Source organism: Phascolarctos cinereus, unplaced genomic scaffold, assembly GCF_003287225.1.
Source record: "Phascolarctos cinereus isolate Bilbo 61053 unplaced genomic scaffold, phaCin_HiC Scaffold_726;HRSCAF=1367, whole genome shotgun sequence".
Lineage (NCBI taxonomy): Eukaryota > Metazoa > Chordata > Mammalia > Diprotodontia > Phascolarctidae > Phascolarctos > Phascolarctos cinereus.
The window spans coordinates 23,259,678-23,273,971 of record NW_027556098.1 but is presented as its reverse complement, the minus strand read 5'-3'; positions in this window follow the sequence as shown (position 1 = coordinate 23,273,971).

The window sequence follows — 14,294 nt, the reverse complement described above, 5'->3', positions numbered from 1 at the left end:
GGCACCAGTTTCTGAAGGAAAACTAAAGAGGTACTTAGTTATTCATGGCAGGTATGCTCAGCAATATTGAAAAAAAATGGCAAAAAACCTACTCCTTGGTTTAGTACAGTGGAAGAGCTAAACTCTTCACAAGATCTTAAATTCAGAAATGGACCAAATCTGATCCAGCTGCCACCTACTACCTTCACCTACATGTTGTTTTGGGGGAATGAGAAAGGGGAATGCTTTGCTGTAAGTGTTTATTAATAAATGAAACTTTATGTAATATAGAATGGATGCATAATTTTTCAAATCCTGTTGAAATCTCACTACCGACTGGCCCCACGGAGCTAAAATCTGTGAATTGCTTTGTCCTACAGCTTATTGGTTTTTAAGACTTCAACTTAAGAAGTTGGGATAAAAAAAACATTTCAAAGGATTTCAAACCATGAGACAGACTGGAAACAAAACAAAACAAAAACACCAAAACCAGCTAAAACATTAATGTAGAGTATCATTACCATATAACACTGAATCACATGTGAATTACATGTAATTTGAACTCATCCTCATTTTGTCTCTCATTTAAATACATTTACGTGTATCTTACCTTGAAAGTACAAATATAATAATAATCACCCTATGTGATAATCTAGTTTGATATCTTAAAAATGTGCCCAACATATATATAAGCACATTGTAGGGTGTTTAGGAATTTTTTTAAATGAAATCTTTTAGTTTCTTACAGGGATGTTATAGAGTTGTTCCAATAATTTTTTAAAATATGTTTAAACAAAAAATAATCTTTTGTTTGTTACTTAGATGTTTGTATTATAAATGTTATTTAAAAAACGATTTATTGGGAAAACCATTTAATGTCAAAATTCTAAAACTACCTGTCATTGTATATAGTTAACCTATGTCTAAGTGAAATATACCATCTATTTTAAATTCCATGCACATTTGCCTTTTATTTTTAGTAATATATCATATAACTAATCTTTTCACATCCTCATAGATTTTAACAAAGGTAAGTGGGAAATAAGGCTTTGTACTGGTTCAAGAGACAGTGTCACAAAAATAGGGGCATTTATACATTTTTGGGATAAAGGTGTCAGAAATGAGAAAAAAAGCACTGAATATATAATTAATTTTAAATATAACTTGTTAAAAAAAACTATTATCAGGATTTATACTGTCTTCTGAGTTCCCGAGAAGTGTCTTAGCCACCATGGGAAAGCCTTCTGCAATTGAACCGAGGAAAGTGTTCATAACTTAGCAGAAGATTTCCATCAAATGTGAAAGATATTATCTTAAGACAATTTAAAAAATTATGAGCATTTATAATCTTTCTCCCCTGTCCCTTAACTGAATGATTAACAAAAATTGAACTCTCACAAAAATATTCATAGCTATGCAAAACAAATTTTGGACTTTGGCCATGTCCAAAAATGTGTATTATATTCTTCATTATAAGAAGCCATCACTTCTCTACCAGAGGTGGGTGGTGTGTATCATCTGCAGTCCTCTAGATTCATGGTTTATTATTGCAAAAATCAGAACTCTACTCACTTCTCTCTGAATATAGATATAGTCAATCTCATCATTTCCCGACACAATAATATTCCATTACATTTGTATACCACAATTTATTTTGCCATTTCCCAATATCTGGGCATGTCTTTAGTTACTGCTATTGGACTACAGTGAAGGAGAGATAATAAAGAATATCTAGTAGTAATAACTAACATTTATATAGCACTTAAACATTTGAAAAGTGCTTAACAAGGGGCAGCTAGGTGGTGCGGTGGATAGAGCACTGGCCCTGAAGTCAGGAGGACCTGAGTTCACATCTGGCCTCAGACCAAACACTTGACACTTACTAGCTGTGTGACTCTAGGCAAGTCACTTAACCCCAACTGCCTAAAAAAAAAAAAAGTGCTTAACATATTTTATTTTATTTGATCCTATTAACCACCCTGTGAATCAGTCAATCTATAAATGTTTATTAAACCCCAACTATGTGATAGGCATTCTGCTAATCAAAATAATGCTATTGTTACCCATATTTTGTTCAATTGTTTCAGTTGTGCCCAATTATTCATTTAAAGTTTTCTTGGCAAAGATGTTGGAGCAATTTGCCATTTCCTTCTCCAGCTCATTTTTCAGATGGGAAACTGAGGCAAACAGGGTTAAGTGACTTGCCCAGCATTACACAGCTAGTAAGTGTTTGAGGTCAGATTTGAACTCAAGAAGATGAGTCTTCCTGACTCTAGGCTAGCATTGTATCCCTTATGCCACATAGCTGCCTTATCCATATTTTCCAGAGGAAGAAGCTGAGGGTGGGAGAGGTTAAATAACTTGCCTAAGGTCATATTAATAACTGTCTGAGGCAGAATGTGAATTCAGGTTTTCCTAACTCCAAATCCAGCAAGCTATCCACTGAACCACTTGGTTGCTTCTAATAACAGCTAGCATTTATATAACACTTCTAAAAGACTTCCATGGCACTTCATACATATCTCATTTGAGATTGGTAGCAGCCCCGTGATCTAACAGCCACTATCATGATCCCCACTTTACGTATGAGGAAAGTGAGGCTGAGAGAAGTGCCCCTTCCAGGGTCCCTCTACTAAGTGTCTGAGGTAGGATTCAAACTAAGGTTTCCCTGACTCCAATTCTAATACTCTATCCATTGTGCTGCCTAGTTACCTCTCTAAGAACTTCAATAAATATTTTTATTTATAAAAGGACTCATATAGGTTTTCTTCATTCTTTGTTCTCTTTTGAGTATAGGCCTAGTAGTGAAATAAATGAATCAACATTTTCACAATTTATTGATATCTGGGGCAGAGTTCCAAGTTGCTTTCCAGAATGGCTGGACCAATTAATGGCTCCACCAACAGTTCATTCCTGTGCCCGTTTTCTTTCAGTCCTTCCAACAGTAGTCATTTTCTGCTTTTGTCATGTTTGCCAGTCTTCTATATGTGAGGATAAATCTTAGAAATGCTTTAATTTGCATTCCTGTTAACATTAGTAATTTGAAGCAATTTTTTCCCCCTATGGTTGCTGATAGCTTGGATAGCTCTCCTTGAAATCTACTTATTCATATTATTTGACCCTTTATCTTCTGGGGGATGACTCTTACACTTATAATTTTGAATCAGTTCTTTCCTATCTTGGATTTGACATATCTATCAGAGAAACTTGGCTCAAAGAGGTTTTTTTCCAGTTACCTTTCATTTTTAAATTTTAACTGCATTATTTTTATTTTTGGAAAAACAAACATTTTCTAAAATCTTAATTGTCCATTTTATCTGCTATGATCCTTTTTATTTATGTTTCATCATGTGTCCTACCTCTATCCATAGGTTCAAAAGATCTTTCGTTCCTTGTTCATCTAATTTCCTTTCCTTAATTTTATGTCTAGGCAATGAAGGAGTGTGGTGGTATATATTTAATAACCAGATTTCTGGGGAGAAAAATTCTTTGTCATAAGAGATGGCTCTCAGGGTGGGGCAGGAAGAAAGATACAGGGGAAATTTTAGAAGATATAAAGACAAAATTGTCAACAAAAGTTTAAAAAAAATTTAGCATTATATAGCCTTCAGAGGACAGAACAGTTTCCATAGCAGAAATGCTGGAAAAAAATGATAGAGAGAAAGAGATGTGCAAAGGCATTCCTAATGAGCATAGTGAGTGTGCATGCCTATGGAGAGGAACATTTCCATTGTTGGGAGTATATCTAAAAGTTTTATCAAAATGACCAAAAAAAGCTAATGATTAAGATATTTTCATAGCAGTATTATGTGTAATTGTAAAACTTTCAAACAATCTATATGTTTAACATTAGGAGAATGGTTAAACAAATTGTCAAAGACTGATGTAATGGAGTATAATTCATTTAAGACAGACAAGTTTGAGGAATAAAAAGAAAGCTACAAACATCTCTATGAAATAAAGTAAAGCCAAAAGAAGTAGGACAAGAACCTAGAACACCAAGACTAATTCTGGGCAAATAAAAGAAAAGGTGAATAAGAGTAAATGGAAAAAGAATGCTAACAGAGATCTAGAATTGCTAGAAATTGATATCTTATTGACATCATTATTGAATTATTACTGAAATTAATTAATTTTATTATAAAGTATTACTAAGCAAGCTTAGTCATATAGATATTGAGTATCAGGTTAGTGAATCTTTTCTGTTTTTTTTTTTTTAATAAAGAGAATAGAAGAGTGGGAGACAGGAAAATAGTTGAGTAACTCATTCAAGGTCACACAGCTACAGTGTGTGAGAGGTAGGAGGACCTGAAGCCAGTTCTATATGTATTTCATGAAGTGACAGAGTTAAAGTTCATCAAGAATTCTCCTAATACACCTGTACATTGGTATCCTCCAGAGCAGGGGTGGGGAACCTGCAGCAGTGAGGCCACCTATGGCCCTCTAGAAGGCCACATGTGGCCTCCAGGCCCAAATCCTTTAATCTTTACCACACATTAGCAGTCTTATGATTTTATTAATGTAAATGTTACTCCAAACAATGTTGATCCAAACCTCAGTAGGCCCTTCTCATTCTGCCTATTCTGATCCATATTTTCCCATAAATCCTTTATAAAAGATCTATGGCAGCTAGGTTGTGCAGTGGACAGAGAGCACAGAGTTTGGAAGACTTGAGTTCAAATAAAACTTCAGAGACTTATTAGTTGTTTGACCCTGTCACTTAACTTTTGTTTGCCTTAGTTTTCTCATCTGTGAGATAGAGATAATAATAGCACCTATCTCACAGGGTTGTTTGAGGATCAAATGAGATACTAATTGTAAAGTGCCTAGCACAGTACTTGGCATAGAGTAAATGCTATGTAAGAGTTAACTACTATTATTGTTGTTGTTGTTGTTGTTACCTAACACACTATAGGTCTCCTTCTGGTTCTTTTCAGCTTCTTGAGAGTACCAAAATTCAATATGGACATCTATGGCTTCTCATTCTCATTACATTGCTAGCCTGTTTACTTTTCCTGTCATTTATTTCCTTGATAACATCTTTTATACCACAAATCACGTGAAAATGATTATTGCTAACTTGTGGCAATGGGTTTATATTCTCACACATTTTTCTCATTCTTTGATTTCAGTTTATTTATAGTTTTAATTCAATTCTAGATCAAAATCTTATTGAATTGAATTATCTGGAGTCTCATCCCATGATGAAGGTTGGAAGCTGTCTGGCCTTCTCTTCCTGTTCAATGCTTTGCCATGTCCTTTCATAAGTCTTTGTTAAAAGTCTACACAACCTCAAGTTCTTTTAATATTTCATTGCTACCAGTACAGAGTCAGAATTTCTATTTGTTATCTCTTGCTTTCACTATTTGAATGGTTTTCAGGGAAGGAAATAAAAAAGAAATTTACAAGATTATTATATATTTAAAAGAAATTGCAAGTTGTACATAATAAATTTGCAGTTTCATTTTTAAAAAAAAATTATGCTATATTGTGGAAATGTTTGTTTTGTTCCATAAATTAACAATGAAATAAATAAAAAATTTTTTTAAAATAGACAAAATATTACTTAGTCTACTTTTCTTTAGGAAATCAACAGAAGAATCTTCTCAACAGAGCCTAACATCATGTGTCACATTGTTCTAATCTTACAGACCTTCTGTACTTTTGCTGGCTTGATGCCAAACCACATCTGTCTGGTTGGGTGACAACATTAAGTAGGTACTTTTGGAGCAGCCAGCTCCAAATCTAAGCTCAGGATACTCTCTGGTTTCCAGCTAGCTATTTTCACATCTGTCATTCTCAGCTGTCTCATTTCTCAATCCTATCCGCCTGCGCCTTTTCTAGTTAAAGGGACACTAGTCAAAACAAGTTTCTCTCTTTGAATAGAAAATGATGCATAGACAAGAAACAAGATGGCAGTTTCTCACCTTTCCCTCATTCCTGAAACTAACATTTTTTAAAATATCTAACTTAGGGCATTTCATGACAGCTAAGTCAGGTATGATGGTGATTAGTGGCAGTGGTGGTAAGATCCTGTGTAGGCTTGCCCCATCCTAACTTGGTGGTCAACATAACAGATATTTTTCAGAATTGGAACAAACCTTCTGGACCCTAAACAAGAAAACCCAGAAGAGTGTGGAATTTTCCCCTTTATTCTTTGTCTAGGTGGAAAAATTTGTGAGGCTTTGTGGCCAATCACAAGAATTAATGAGGGCTGACTGGAAGAGAGCTAGGTATATACTTATACTATGCATAGGACAGGGGATAGGATCTGGATCTGTGATTTCACTGGTATAAGGAGCTCCCTGTATTAATTCAGGTTAACATCTTATTTGTCACTTACATTAGCTGTCTACCCTAGAGAACTGAGAGGTTAGGAAACTTACCCACGGTCACCCCACTGGTATGTGACAGAGAAGGACCTGAACAGATCTTCCTGACTTTGAGGCAGACACTCTATCCATTATGCTATGATACCTCTATACTTTGTAACTACTAAAAATTAATTCACAAGTATAATTTTTTAAATACTGGGAAAATCCTTAGATCTAGGACCATTTTTGTTAAATTTTTACTCTGATGAAACATATCTAGCACAAACTACTTTCCCATTCCCCTCCTTTTTTTATTCTTCATTATAAGGCCTGGGGTGGAGGGAAGTCATATATATGGAAATGAGGTCAACATAAAAACAAATATCAACTAAATATTTTTAAACAGAAATACATCTGACATGACATATATAATATCTGATTCAATTCAATCAAACCACCATTTATTCGGTACCAAGCTTATACAGAAGGCTGTGTTAGGAGTTAGAAAGATAAAAGTCTTAGATCAGAAATGCCTTTGCTTTTATGGAGCTTACCATATGACAGACGATTATATTTCTTAGGCACAAAAATGTAAGTGTAATGGAAGTATAAAGAGACTGAAAGAGGAATTGAAAGAACTGGATTGGATTCCCGGATGTAATGCTAACCTGAATCTTAATCTCCTCATTTTATAAATTATGTGGTGAGTTGGACTAAAATCTGGTCCCTTGATGATCACCAAAGTCTCTTTCATCTCTGACCCCAGGAAATTAAATCAATTCCCCCCCTCCCCCGCTTTTTTATGACTTTACTGAGGTACATAGGAGTAAAACAAAATCTCCATATAGCGGCTGCCAGCACAAGTTTGACCTTCTGAGAGGTTTCTTTAAAGCCTGAAGTTATCTTATGAGGGTTTATTGACATCCATTTCTCTTCATCTGAAGTGTCAAAGCTGTGCTAACAATGAAGCCACTGCAGTATAACTCAGGTTTCATTCTGTTCATCTGGAGCCCAAAGATATATTTATATTCAAAGTCAACCAACTTTCTGGGAGCATATTTATTTACTGAAACTATTTACTTTGTTTTAGAGAAAGGGCAGAAGGAGAAAATAAAACTATGAAGTCAGCCTTACACTTTTAGGTACTAAATAAAGGTTTATTGATTCTTTCCAACAGTACTTCCCTACAATTTATGAATGCGGTTACTTCTTTCAAACACAGTAAATATTCATTATTTTGTCTTCAAAGCTCATAGGATGATAGGATATAGATTCAGAGCTCAAACAGGCCATTTAGTCCAATTCTCTCATTTTACAGATGAAGAAATTGAGAACTAGAGAGTGACTTGTCCAAAGTCACATAGGCTGTAAGTAGCAGAGCTGGGTTTTGAAACAGGTCTTCCTACTCTAGATCTAATGTTCTTTCCATTGCACATAAAAATGTGATGTTTAAAACTCATTCGACAAGGTACTTTTATCTAAAAGAGAGAAAAAGACTAGCACCCTTCTTCAATAATAAGCGTTTATATCAGCTTCATCCTTTAGCTTAATCTCTTGTTTCAAGCCTTTTTTATGGGAGAAGTAATATCCACTAGCATCTTTGTCATGCCTAGGACAATTTACCCCCTAAAACTCAGGGAAAATGTCTCTGAGACTTCTTTAGTTTAGAATATCAGGGCTTGAACGATTGATAATACCTGAATGCTTGGGTGCATAAAAGGTAGTCACCATACTCTTCTGACGGGAGGTGGTTCCATATGAAGATTGGAAAGTGGGGTTTGTATCCACCTGAATCAGCACTGTGTCTTGCTGAATATCCTTTTCATGCCATGTCCTAGAGAGGCAGCATGGGGTAGCAGATATAGTATTGGACTTGGAGTCAGGAAGACTTAGTTTTTATCTCATTTCATTGCTCATGTCAACCATTCACAGAGTTTGGTCTAAGAAAGACAAACATGATTAGGTTGTGTCCATCATTTCATTTCTTTCAATGTTTGTGACACGCATGGATGGGAGCTAACAGTTTAGAACTGATAGCTCATTTGGGGGTTTGGGTGCACAGGGAGGTAACCATCCCATCATCATTTTACTTCTGGACAGAGGAAATACCTCTTTTATCAGACCCCCAGGATTTGGTTATCTAGACAAAAGAAGCTTTCTCCACCCAAGCCTGAGCAGAATACAATGGGGCTTCTCTTAACTTAGATTAAATTATTTGCAAGCTTAGGTTGTGGTTCCATCAGGATAAGGAGAGTCACTATAATCGCATTATCAGGAATGTCCTGAAGAAACAGTGAACTTAAAGTCAGGACTTTGAAAGAAGGGAGTTGGGGGAAGTTCTGAATTTCCAAGATAATAATTATTAAAAGTCATTTTTCACACTCGCCAGTCAGGGGTGGGGAACATTTGGCCTCCGGGGCACATGTGCCCCGGAGGCCAAAGGTTCCCCCATTCTTGAAGGTGGTGCAGTGGATAGAGCACTGGGCTTGGAATCAGGAGACCTGAGTTCAAATCCAGCCTCGGATACTTAATAACTATGTGATCCTGGGCAACTTGCTTAACTGCTATTTGCCTCAGTTCCTTAACTGTAAAATGGGGACCCAATGGACAAGGAAATGGTAACTACTGCAGTATCTTTGCCCTATGGACAAGTCCATGAGATAACCAAGGATAGACAAGATTGAACAACAACAAAAGTCACTTACTGCCTAAATGACCTTGAGCAAGTCACTTATACTCATTGTTACTCACTTTCCTTATCTATAAAATGACCTAGCAGGGGCAGCTAGGTTGTGCAGTGGATAGAGCACCAGCCCTGGAGTCTGAGTTCAAATTCTGCCTCAGACGCTTGATACTTACTAGCTGTGTGACCCTGGGCAAGTCACTTAACCCCATTGCCTCACCCCCCACTAAATAAATAAGTAAATAAGTAAACAAGTAAGCAAATAAATAAATAAGTAGATAGATAGATAGATAGATAGATAGATAGATAGATAGATAGATAAATGAATGAAGGAGTAAATAAATAAAATGACCTAGCTCAGGATGGTCCAGTGGTTCAGGTTCAAGATTTGAATGAAATGAGACATTTGTAGATCATCTAATAGTTTGCAACACTAAGCCAAAGTATCATAAATTTAGAACTTGAAGGAACCTTAGAGTTCATCACATCCAACACTTCATTTTATAGGACATTTCATTTCAAGCCCTTGAGGGCAAGGTTCAGTTATATGAATAATATCTTTAGGAAGTTTTTTAAAGTTTACAAAATAATTTACATACGCAAACTTAGCAAATCTCATTTAATCCTCTCAATAAGTGAATCTCACCAGGTAGCTAAGTGGCAAAGGTGATAGAGTGCCAGGAAGACCTGAGTTCAAATCTGACCCCTGACTCTTACTAGTTATGTGACATTGAGCAAGTCATGACATGAGTAAACTCTGTTTGCCTTGGTTTCCTCAATTGTAAAATTAGAAAAATAATAACAATACCTACCTCCTAGGGCTGTCATAAGGATTCCTTGAGATAATATTTGTAGTACTAGCATATAGTAGGCACTTAATAAATGATTGTTTTCTTTCCTCCCTCCCTTCCTTCATTCCTTCCTTCCTTCCTTCCTTCTTTTCTTCCTTCCTCCCTCCACCATTTTTCTTCCTTCCTTCTTCCTTTCTTCCTTTCTTCCTTTCTTCCTTCCTTCCTTCCTTCCTTCCTTCCTTCCTTCCTTCCTTCCTTCCTTCCTTCCTTCCTTCCTTCCTTCCTTTCTTTCTTTCTTTCTTTCTTTCTTTCTTTCTTTCTTTCTTTCTTTCTTTCTTTTTTTTCTTTCTTTCTTCCTTCCTTCCTTCCTTCCTTCTCTCTTTCTTATATGGTAAGGCAGATATATAAGTAATGAGGAAACTGAGGCTTAGCATAAACTGAGGCTTAGAAAGGCTAAATGACTTGCCCATGGTTAAACAGTGAGAGTCAGAGTTAGGATATAAGCCTGTGTCTCTCCTGACTCCAAATCCAGCACTCTTTCCAATTTCTAAAAGAAGCTTAGCAGTTTTCCCTCTGTTTAGAAAGAAAAGAGACGGATGCTTCGTTGGCAAAAGGAAAGAAAAATACTAAACTAGACCTTAAGGAAAACAACTTTTCCTTTTTACTCCCTATACCAGCTAATTAAATCCTATATTTAACTCTTTTTTTTTGAGAGTGTTTCACTGTGAGTTTAATCATTACCCAGGTTGGATCTTTGATGACTATCTTCAAGTATCTCAGGCAACAATTATGTAAATACCCTGGAGGTAGAGAAGGTGAAAGAGCTCTTCTTTGCCTAAGGACCTACCTATGGAGACTTCTTACTGAAGAAGCTTCTGGTTATATTCAGTTCAGAATCCTTTCTGTTACTTTTGAACCAAGTAGACAGCTTTAGGCTAGAGTGATTTCCTAACTCCAAAGCAAACAACAATTGCCTGCTATCTATATCCACTTATAAATGGTATTTTTGTTGAAAAGAAAATAATTTCAAAGGAATGTTAGTAATGATTTTTCTCTCCTCCTGAGCCCCCAACAAAGAAATACTTGCTTTTGTCCTCAAACTCCTGTGTCAGAAGCTCTCATAATACATAAAGGGCCAGGTTTGGAGGATTTTTCATCTCTTTGGAAAATCACAACTAATTACCATCCAACATGCTTACAGGAACTCCCTTTGCAAGCACACAGTTCACCAAATTAAAGAAGGAATATTAATTGAAAGATAGAGGAAAACAAGTCGGATCATCAAATTAAATCGAATTAAAGCCTTTCAAGGATCAAATTACTTCCTATCTTGGAAAAATCTTTGACTTATAGTCCCAAATAACGGGATCCCCTTGGTTTCTAGTTTTCTGTTGCTCTCAACAGGTGACATCAATCATTATTCTACCTCACTTATATCCTTTCTTACTCAGGAAATGTTAACAGGATTACAGTCTTCACTATTGCAGAGAAGCCACCTAACTAGTAGACACAGTTCTCATTGTGTGACAATTCCAGTTGATGTAATGTCACACTAGAGACTTCTTTCTGAGGTTCTGTTCTTCAACACTCCTGTCAACCTCTGGCCACATGCAGGTTTGCCATAGAAACAGGGTTCCTGTTGTTCCCACATTTCAAGTGACTCCTTGTCACCAGCTCCTTCTTCAGATAAAGTAACCATAGATTCTAATGTTTGTCTCCCTCTGCCACATTGGAGGGGTGACCTTGATGTAAGGGCCTGCTCCCTACTTGTTCAGGGGCTAAACAAACATCACAATTTCTTCTAGTGATCTTTTAAGTATTGATGATTTTTTTTTTGTTTTGAAGAAAGCTGGTAGGTCTATTTAAGGCAGTATGGTTCATTTGAATATAGAGCTTGCCCTGGAGTCAGGAAGACTTGGATTCAAATCCTGTCTTAAATATTTTGTATGATACCAGCAAGTCTCTTGATTTTCCAATGTCCCAGGTAATTCTTTAAAAGTATAATTTATAGAAGAGTTGCTGATCAGCACTAGAGATTCCCTACATCATAGAAAAAAAATTAAAATTTAAAAAAAATTCAAGTAAAACACATTATATTCTTTGCCAGTTATTAATGCTAAAAAAAAAAAAGGTAGAGGGTCTGCAGGAGGGGAACTTGCAGCCTTGCCGCATATGCCCTTCTAGGTCCTTGGGGGTGGCCTTTTCACTGAGTCCAAGTTTTACAGAACACATCCTTTTATTAAGAGGATTTATTCTGTGAAGTTTGGATTCAGTGAAAGGGCCTCACCCGAGGACCTAGAGAACTACATGTGGCAGGTTCCCCACCCCTGGCTTTGGGAAGAATTGTACGAACATTAGGCAACCATTTTTTCCCTTGAAAGTACTAATTATTTTGGGACAGGAGGAAAGAAACACCATTTATTTTGGGGAAAAGGTAAAAGGAAAAGTCCCAACATGAGCTATATATAGTAGTTAAGTATAGTAGCTACATAGCAGCTAAGTATAGTACAATGAAATGATAATTTTTTTGAATAGAAAGGGAAGTGGAAGGGCAGAATAGAGCTGGAGAAACTGAGACTGATGACTCCTGTGACATTATATTGCTGCAACATTTGGCAAAAAAATAAGAAAAAAGACCAGAAACCATGTATTCCCTTTTCCTGGAAGCTATGGGAAATGCCAGATATTCCTTATTACGGTGGTCAAAATTGACCCCAGCTGTTGAGTGTGTCTATTTTTTATAGCTATGACCATAAGTTTTCATGTTGGCAGAGTAGGGTATTCCAGGTATTGCTCAGCCCCTGGGGCGTCCAAATCTTGTATTAAGGGCTGGGGGCATTTTGAAAATGAAATGAAAATTAAAATAAAAAACTGATTGCTCAGAGCAAACTCTGGCTCATATTTTAAAAACCCTGAGTTGGGGAAAGTAGCCCTGAGTACTACCTCTGCATTTAGCTCAGGGGCAAAATCAGAATGGACATACCCTTAATATGACCTCAATGTTAAATAATATTAATATATGTATTGTATTTTAGATCTGCCATCAGACTTGGAGAGTGTAGGGAATAGGGTACTGGAGGCAGGATGACCTGAATTTAAATCCAGCCTCAGACACTTATTAGCTGTGTGGCCCTGGGCAAGTCATACCTGTTTGCCTCAGTTTCCTCATCTGTAAAATAAGCTGGAGAAAGAAATGGCAAATCACTCCAATATTTTTGCCAAGAAAACCCCAAAAGGGGTCACGAAGAGTTGGACATGACTTAAAATGAACAAAGAATAACAAGAGTAAATTGTTATACAAAGGGTTTTACTTAATTAAGCCCTATGTTTGGCTAAGACTTTCAACTTCTTATGTGCTGGAGAAAGAACACTTGTATCTCTCATGTAGGAAGATGGTGGTATGTATATACATACATACGTATGCTGTAACTATGTTGTCTTGTATACACACTCAATAGTTTCATGAGCATTGACATGTAAAATACTAGCTTTTTTTCCCCTTCTGTCCTTCTCTTGTCAAAAAGCAGTTCTGAAAGGGATAAACATAAAATGACCAACCATCTCATGATGAGAAGATAAATAAGGAGATTATAGAGCTACTTCTGCCAGTATAATAAAGTAACCATTGATTCAGCAGCACCAATTCCTTGAGACTAGGCTGATTACCTCAAAGAAAAGCTGTTATTTCCTTGTTACCTGTGATACTCACACTTTGAGAGGATAAAAGCAAGAATGAAGGAAGGTAGAATCACCTTTCTGCTACTTCTGCAGGAGGGAGAGACATGGAGGTGTTCTTTGTTTGTTTTGGTGCTGGCTACGATATAGCACTGAAACAAATAATTTTTTATTTTTTTTCTTTTTCAAATGACAGATAGGCCTCTGTGTCCCCTTCCAGATCTAGATCTATAGTCTCTATGATATTCATAATAAAGTCAGCAATGTGGCCCTAGGCAATGCAGAACAACCTTTGCCTCCTTCCCTTATAATTTGGTTTCTCTCACATTTATTTCTGAGTGAAGCCTGAGAATCTCTTGAGAATATCTAAGCATATGTGAGATAATTTTCTGAAAGAAGGGGTTGAGATTTCTGCCTAGACTTGGGGAGGTGAAAAGAAAAAAAAATCATCTTAGTCTGGAGTATTCTGCCTGGCTTCTATTAGCCAGGTATGATAGCTAACACTACAGAGCTGTCAGCCTGACTTTAATATTAGAGAGAAATTCTAGTGACTATGCTTTAGAACAGTGGAATCAAACTCAATTAGAAATGGGATGGAAGGGGCATTAAACCATACATAATGATTCTTGCAGGCTGCATATTTACTTAGAAAACCACATATTAGCATTAGCTATGCTTTATCATACTTTTATTTATTTTGTTAAATATTTTAATCTAGTTTGGACCGCACTGGAGGGTTTTGTGGGCCCTGTGTTTGATACCTGTGCTATAGAAGAGTGGATCTGAGATGGCTAACAGCTGGTCTTGAAGAGATTATTCCCAGAAGGGACCAATATCCAGTTCAACACAGAA